Raw genomic sequence first — 7,500 nt, 5'->3', positions numbered from 1 at the left:
CTGTTTCCCACAGTTTGGATCCATTTCTTACACACGCTAAAATGTCAGAGGCTACACGTTTCACCTCTGTTACCGTTTCGTTAAGGGCCAAAAATAAAAGGAATCAGCAACGATAACAGTAATTATCAGTGGTAAAGAACATAGACCATCACTGGCACGGCAGTTACTATCATTTCCTGCACCATGTAACTACTTTTGAAATACAGAAACATGACAGCTGTGATACAATCATCTCTCTACAGAATTGGGGAAAAAAAAACTCCTAAACCAGTCAAAATACAGCTGTAATTCTTTGTTTATGTAAACAAACTATGTCTTGGACTGTTTGTATGTTCCAATAATTCTTCCAAGTATAGCGATAGATCATGTTTTCTCTTTTTGTTGAAATTGTAATTAATGATCTCAAATTTTTAACTGTTTTAAACAGGAATATTTCTTAGTCAATCACCACTAAGAATTTTCTGTCTGTATTTCTTTTCCCCTCAGATTGATTTATTATGTATTCAATATATTTATTTTATTTTATTTTTACACGCATACACACATTCCATTAACATGAATACAAGCACAATACATGCGACAATTTAATTAGGCAACTTACTTTCAGCGCCTTGCAATTTGTACTTTCGTCTCAACTCATCGTTCATTTACTGCACGTAGTGATTCGAAAGCACACGATATATGTAATTTCGCAAAATGCTATATTGTTGTTTGTTTTACCTCACTTGCAGAATCACTTGTACGAAGGCTCATGCAATCTTCTGTAGACTTACTTGCATGATAACCAATCGTGCTAATCCTTTAGCAATGTACACGTTCATGTACACAGATGCATGCCTCATTTTCAGTGAGCGTGCACACGAAGAAGACACACTTCCATTTTGTGTACATATCAAGCAGGCTTCCACGTGCGTATTGTTGTTTCCTTAAGGGCCGTTTTCCCGGTTTCCTTGGCGTATAGGTTCCCCACCTGGACGGGACGCCGGTCCGTCGCAAGTGAGCTGCAAGATGCAGGAGGAAAGAGTGAGAGAAAGTTGTGGTGAAAGAGTCAGCAGAAGTTCGCCATTACCTTCTGCCGGAGCCGCGTGGAGATTAGGTGTTTCACTCATAAACACACACATCGCCCGGTCTGAGATTCGAACCCGCGATCCCTCGACCGCTGCTCTAACCACTAGGCCATGTGCCTCCATGTGCGTATGCTTACATGCTATTTTCCGTTGGTCCTTTGACCAACTCACTATCTGTATAGCCCACTCCTATAAGTATCTTTACACTATCATTTAGTCATTGTTACCTCTGTTTCAAATTGGTTCTAATTGGTTAATATTTTCCATGCAATTTAAGTACTTACGTAAAGACCTTATGCAGATATCATTTTAGTTTCACCGTTTCCCCATATAGTATTTTGGCAAATCAAGTGATTAATCAGGTGACTACCCTTTCTTTTGCCAATTTGAACAGAAGTATATCTGCTTTCTGCCTCTCACTCCTTCTTAGCCTTCATCGACAACTATAGGGCCATAGATAAGCTTTCTCCATTTTATCTCTCTTGCTAGCTCTTAATCTCTACATTGACCCTGCCTCTACAGAATAATTCCTTTCAGTTTAAAAACGTACATTTTCCATTTGCTGCTGACCACTCTCAGTTGTTGAACATTTTGACTTTACAAACATGAAAGTATGTGTGTGTGTGTGTGTGTGTGTGTGTAATGCTCTAGTTATATTTAATTTGAATCCTAATTTTTGTAATTACTTTTTCCCAGTAAATGTAATTAAAATTTTTGCATATTTTGCATAGGCGCAGGAGTGGCTGTGTGGTAAGTAGCTTGCTAACCAAACACATGGTTTCAGGTTCAGTCCCACTGCGTGGCACCTTGGGCAAGTGTCTTCTACTATAGCATCGAGCCGACCAAAGCCTTGTGAGTGGATTTGGTAGACGGAAACTGAAAGAAGCCCGTCGTATATATGTATATGTATATATATGTGTGTGTGCGTTTGTCCCCTCCCCCCAACATCGCTTGAGAACCGATGCTGGTGTGTTTACGTCTCCGTAACTTAGCGGTTCGGCAAAAAGAGACCTATAGAATAAGTACTAGGCTTACAAAGAATAAGTCCTGGGGTCGATTTGCTCGACTAAAGACGGTGCTTCAGCATGGCCGCAGTCAAATGACTGAAACAAGTAAAAGAGTAAAAGAGTAATGAGATATTTAATGCATTTTTATGCTCCTTTATTAGGTCATACTAAATTTACTGAAATGTAAAACTGGAATGACCAAAAACTATTCTCTTCGTTAGAAAATATGAGAAGAAAGCATTTATCGCTGCAAAGAAAATGTAGGCCTTCTCTTTTAAAAGTACTTTTAGATGCTTGAATAAACTAAATTGCCACAATTTCTATAAAGAACAAAGGATTTTCGTTTCTTTAGATTATCGATTTTTTTTTTCCTCCATAGCTTCAGCTCAAGGTTTCAAGATTTATAAATGATAAGAAATGAGATTATAGGATGCTCATGCCTTTCTGAAGAGTTTTAACAGCCAAAGAGAAATGAAATGAAATGAAATGAAATGTCTATCAGTTTTGGTTCACCAAACATTTGCAGCTACACTACAACGCTTTGCACATTGAATTAAATTATTACTCGAGAAAGAGATACAGAGAAAAACCATTGTGAAGGAATTTTCGTCTAATCTTTGCAGCTTTTCTTTTATTTGAACCCTTATCCTGATATTAGTTGCCATGGTATATCTCCTTTCCACTATAAACACCTCATCCGTTGGTATCAATACTGAAAACATTCGGCTCCACTCTGTTTGATAAGAAGTATATATATATATATATATATACACAAAGAAACATTGCAAATAACTGAATGAAAGAAATGTTAAGACTGCAATTTCAATATATTATCCTGAAATGCATTTATTTATTCGTTTATATATTTATTTATTTATTTATTATTTCACTTTTTTTATTATTCTCTTAAAACATGAAATTATATTGAAACACAATTGAATGCATTTTCAGAAAGGATCACATCACAGTTACACACACATACACAGGCGCGTGCACACACATACACCCCCCCCCACACACATGTATATACTTTTACATTATACATCCATATGTATGCATATTTATACATGTACATACACCAATTTATATATATATATATATATATATATATATATATATATTATGTATGTATATATATATTTATATATACATAAATGTATATAATTTTGCATTATGCACCTATATATATGCATATTTATACATGTATATACACACATCAATTTATATATATATACTCAATTTGGTGAATGATTTTACAAGTGTGTATGCATGCATGTACGTATGTATGTACGTATGTATGTATGTATGTATGTATGTATGTATGTATGTATGTATGTATGTATGTATGTATGTATGTATGTATGTATGTATGTATGTATGTATGTATGTATGTACGTATGCATGTATGTATGTATGTATGTGCAAGCTACATTTTAAGCGTATGCATGTAGTTTTACACGAAATTATATTGAAACGCAATTGAATACATTTGCAGAAAGGATCACTCATTCTATGTATATATATATTTTTGCTTGTGTATATATTCGTGATTAATAATAATAATAATAATAATGATAATAATAATAATAATAATGATAATGATAATAATAATAATAATAATAATAATAATAATAATAATAATACACGCATACACACGCGTGTATGCAAACACATTTATACTGAAAGGCACATAAGTGTATGCAGTAACAACATTTATTATTCAAGATGTTTGATGTTACTTCTCACCCTTCACAAGTGGATCATCATGGAACATTTATCAAAGAATATATTCTCGCATTGTTTAGAACTTATTAATACATTTTTTTCGTTGTAAAAGATAAAAGAAATCGTATAAAAAAAACATAATAAACCAGAGCCACAATCAATACACCACAATACATCAACACAAGGAAAACTTCCTGAATGCTTAGTAATTATATTGAAATTAAAGACAGCATAGAGAATTTATTACACAAGTTTACAGAAATTGAATTTATTAGTTTACATTTTTTTCTTTTTAGCTTTTGTGGTTGAGGCGTAGTAAAAAGTTCTTGATATATAATGTGCTAGTCTCTTGGTTGGAAGATCATGAGTTCATACGCCACCAGTAGCTGCGTTTTCTCTGCTTGTCTCTCTCTCTCTCTCTCTCTCTCTCTCTGTCTGTCTGTCTGTCTCGATCTTTCTCTCTCCTGAGGTGGTGGGAGTTATTTTGTGTTTGTACTGCATAAATTGAAAGTAGTGTCTGTGAATGAATAGGTACACCAGCATCGGTAGCCTAGCAGGGTGGAGAGTGGCGAAGGGTTAAGGACGCGAGGTGGGCAAGGGGGCGGTGGGGGTAAGGGGACAGGGGGAGGTCAAAGGATCGAAGGGGAGAAGGTGTGAGGGGGAAGAGGGAGAGGGGGCAAGGGGTAGGAAGGCGGTCTGTCTCGTGCGACGCTTTTATGCGAGTGCCACTTTTTGAATGTGCTGTATCAGCCTGCATACGCTTGGAAAACCGCGGCGGGGAAGGATGGGGGAGACGCGGCACACTCAGGAGCTGCCCCGAGTAGCACACACACACTCGTGTTACGTCACTGCACCTGCATGGTCATATGAGATTTAAGTATATTCAGTAGTTTTACAGAGTTCTTATGCTTCATGAGGTTAATAAGCCTTGTGAAGTTAATAAACCTCAGGAGATTTGTGTTTAACAATAGGTTTTTAAGAGCATGAAACTTGTGCTCAGCACAAATTTCATGCCATCAACAGGATGAGAGAAGAGTTATCTTCTCTTGAATAAAAAAAAAAAAACACCGGCCCAATGCTATGTGAACTGAGTTATGTAGATTCAAGTGGACGGCCTAAACTCAGAATGAGACGTAGACACCGTGTATAATCTAAATATTTCTCGAACCAGTAGTTGACCAGTTCTTTACAATAAACGTTTTATATGTAGAAAAAATTCTTATTTAAAATTCTTTTACTCGTCTCTTGTTTTGCAAGACTGCAGCCAATGCTTAGGGTGCCACCTTGAAGGCTTCAGCCAATCAAATCGGTCCTAGAGCTAATTTTCTTTTCTTTTTCTTTTTTTTTTTTACATTTTATTAATTTTTTGTAAGTCTGGTAGATTTGGCTGCTTCTCGTGAGTCGCACAACTGCGTAGAAGCCATTTCAATGGCTTGTATTGAAGTTGGTTTTACGACTATTTATAGTTTTGTCTCAATTTGTCTGGTATTTTATATTGCTGTTAGCGGCGATCATTTCCGCCAGATATTAACTCTACTTGCTACGTGTTAACTTGTTGTTGCTGTTGTCGCAGGTTTAGCCCCAGGTCAACACTGATCGAGCGGAGCTATCTATGACCAAAGACATTCCAAGTACGACCATACTATGTTTTGGGTGGAAATTAGAACTACAGAATCAAATATGTACTCTCCTTAAAGAAAATGACAACGTGCGATGAGGGAGATCTGGACGCTATTTCTTGCAGGTTCAGTGATCATGTAAAGGCTACTTCGTGGACTCATAGTTGGTTAAATGATTTCTGTTCAGAAAGCTTTTTTTTTATGGGGATAAGAATGATGCAATCAATTATGTTTCCTCCTCCTACTCCTCCTCTTCCTCCTCCTCCTTCCTTACAATTTTCAACATTGAGCTAATGTGAAACATCAATTTTTAGTGTTGCCTCGACGAAAAAAGTCTGTCCTTGAATTTGCGTGCATAACATTTCTAGCAATATTAAACAGTGGGTTTTTTTTTTTATTATTATTATTTTTTACTTTTATTTGGCCACAAGATTTATTATTCGTAGTTTCAGTGATTTATGTAATAAATATATATATATAATATATATATATATATATATATATAACGGGGTATTCATAGCTAGAATTGGCTTTCATCATAGAACTCTGCGCAATCAATATTGCTCTTTTCGATCAATATGGTTCTGCAGATTAAATCAACGTAAAAATATACTCTTGGTACTTATTTTATGAAAGACAAAGTAAACTTCGACCAGAATTGAAATCAGCATGGAAAACAACGTAACAACAATGGTAAAGTACGTTTTTAGTCCGACTCTTGGCTGGTTTACAAAACCCGTGTTTCTTTTTCTTAATACTAAGACATTGCAAATGGAAGATGACAAGAGACAGCTTGGCAATCTACCTATCTGTCTATCTATCTATCGATCGATTTATCTATCGCTTTATATGTCTAGCTATCGATTTATCTATCTATCTATCTACCTACCTACCCACCCTCCCATCTATTTGTCTATCTATCTATCTGTCTATCTATCTATCTGTCTATCTACCTGTAAGTATGTATGTATGTATATATGTATATATACACAGGCATAAATACATACATACACACAGACATATATATATACATGCACACACACAAAAACAAACATACATACATACATACATACATACATGCATGCATGCATGCATGCATGCATACATACATACATACATACATACATACATACATACATACATACATACATACATACATACATACATACATACATACATACATACATACATCTTGAAATGCATTAATAGATTTGGGATGTTGGCACGTAATACCAGACTTCTCTTTCAGCTGAAACAATCTCGAAAATAAGGTTGAGAATTCATTTACGTTTTACCAACCAGCATGCGCACACGTGCGTATACATGTGGACGCCTGCACACATACACGCACACATACACACACACACACACACACACACACACACACATATACACACACGCGCGCGCGCGCGCGCACGCACGCACATCATATTTATTTAATAGGGAGTTGGGATAGATGACTAGAAAATGTCATGGAAAAATCAAAAACAAAGAAAACATCTAATTTATAAGTAGTTGGCTATTTCAAACTCGCCTGTTGCTTCTACCCTACCATTAGTGTCACAAGCGCTGATATTACAAATTAACATACATACAAGCAGCGCAATGGCTATTTCCTAACTACCAATAATTTACCTAGCTGCGGCTAAACATATATTTAACGATTTATTAAATTGCATCCTTCACTTTTACAGCCAGATACTTTCGTCTTAGCTACACGTGAATCAGAGTTATTTTAAGTTGTTGTGGCACGCAGCCAGATTTTATTTCAGTGTCAACAGTACTCTTTCTTCGATATCTTTCTTGTTATTTGTTTTTATACTTCAAAATCTATTGGTATATCTTAGCTTAATTCTACGGGGAAACTAAGTTAAAAATATACAAAAACTATCTTAATTAAAATGCTATCTTCTCTCAACAAGAAAAGAAGAAAGAATTGGTTGTCGGCTTCTTGGTCTCTTAGGTAATTTTATTCCAGGATATGTCTTCAGAAACAGGACTTCAAAATAGAATTTTTTTATACTTGATTCAGCATTTTTTATTTAAGAGATCTTTAACACATTCCGTTTGAAGATAGGGCGA

General features: G+C 35.6%; 1 long non-coding RNA gene across 1 annotated transcript in view; it reads right to left on the bottom strand.

Annotated features, from left to right (window-relative positions):
* The window catches only part of LOC118765110, a 22,488-nt gene that overhangs the window by 12,601 nt on the left and 2,387 nt on the right, over positions 1-7,500 (bottom strand). The window contains exon 1 of the long non-coding RNA XR_005000958.1: positions 6,608-7,500. This exon is cut by the window's right edge and continues 2,387 nt beyond it. This is a non-coding gene — a long non-coding RNA (uncharacterized LOC118765110). The remainder of the gene's footprint in view (positions 1-6,607) is intronic.

Source organism: Octopus sinensis, linkage group LG10 (assembly GCF_006345805.1).
Source record: "Octopus sinensis linkage group LG10, ASM634580v1, whole genome shotgun sequence".
Classification (NCBI taxonomy): Eukaryota; Metazoa; Mollusca; class Cephalopoda; order Octopoda; family Octopodidae; genus Octopus; species Octopus sinensis.
Note: the sequence above shows the minus strand (reverse complement) of the source record. Positions and strands in the feature narration are given on the sequence as shown.